We start from the raw sequence: 1,036 nt of genomic DNA, 5'->3' as shown, positions 1-1,036 counted from the left end.
ACTCCCAATCCATCCCTCCCCCACCCCCACCCCCCATTCTGTTCTATATGTCTGTGAGTCTGTTTTTGTTTTGTAGGTATGTTCATTTACGTCGTATTTTAGATTCCACCTGTAAGTGATATCATATGGTATTTGTCTTTCTCTGTCTGACTTACTTCGCTGAGTGTGATAATCTCTAAGTCCATCCATGTTGCTGCAAATGGCATTATGTCATTCTTTTTTTATGGCTGAGTAGTATTCCATTGTGTATGTGTACCACATCTTCTTTATCCATTCCTCTGTCAGTGGACATATTGGTTGCTTCCATGTCTTGGCTATTGTGAACAGTGCTGCTACGAACATTGGGGTGCATGTATCTTTTTGAATTATAGTTTTGTCTGGGTTCATTTTCCAAATTTTTAAGACGCCTCCCCTTCCCCCTTTAATCTCAGATATCAGGTCTTTGAAATAAACACCTCTTTTCTTCTTCTCAAAAGTAAACTCTTAACACAAAACCAAACAAAGGAGGAATTATCTATAATCACAATAGGTAGGCATCTACTCATTATAAAACATTACTGCATTTTGGTACCAACATATTCATTGATATCATTGGAGAAAAGGAAAATGCCATTCAGGTGATGAACCTCCAGGTTATCTGCCAACCAACCCATTTCAGAGAGAGGAAGCTCCTTGGCCATTCATTTTTGTTATTGTTTTTGTTTTAATTTTAAGGTACATATGCTTCCTAAGTTGCAGGCCCCGTTCAGTAACGTAACATTCACAAACGTCGGGTGTACCCAGCGAAATGTCATTTCAGCCCTGAGCTTTCCAAAAATCTTTTACTCAGATTAATTTTCAGCAAGATACACACGCATAAAAGATCACGCAGTTCCCTTTTCTCTAGACACAGGCAGACAGTGAGTTGGGCACAGTTTCTTAGCTAAGCAGACAAGGTACAGTTGCGCCCCCCCCATATCCACAGGTTCCACATCCTTGATTCAGCCAACCAAGGATCAAAAATACTCCAGAAACTTCCAGAAAGCAAAACTTGAAT

The sequence above is a fragment of the Phocoena phocoena genome, chromosome 3 (genome assembly GCF_963924675.1).
Source record: "Phocoena phocoena chromosome 3, mPhoPho1.1, whole genome shotgun sequence".
NCBI lineage: Eukaryota > Metazoa > Chordata > Mammalia > Artiodactyla > Phocoenidae > Phocoena > Phocoena phocoena.
The sequence above is the reverse complement of the archived record's forward strand: the minus strand, read 5'-3'. Positions refer to the sequence as shown.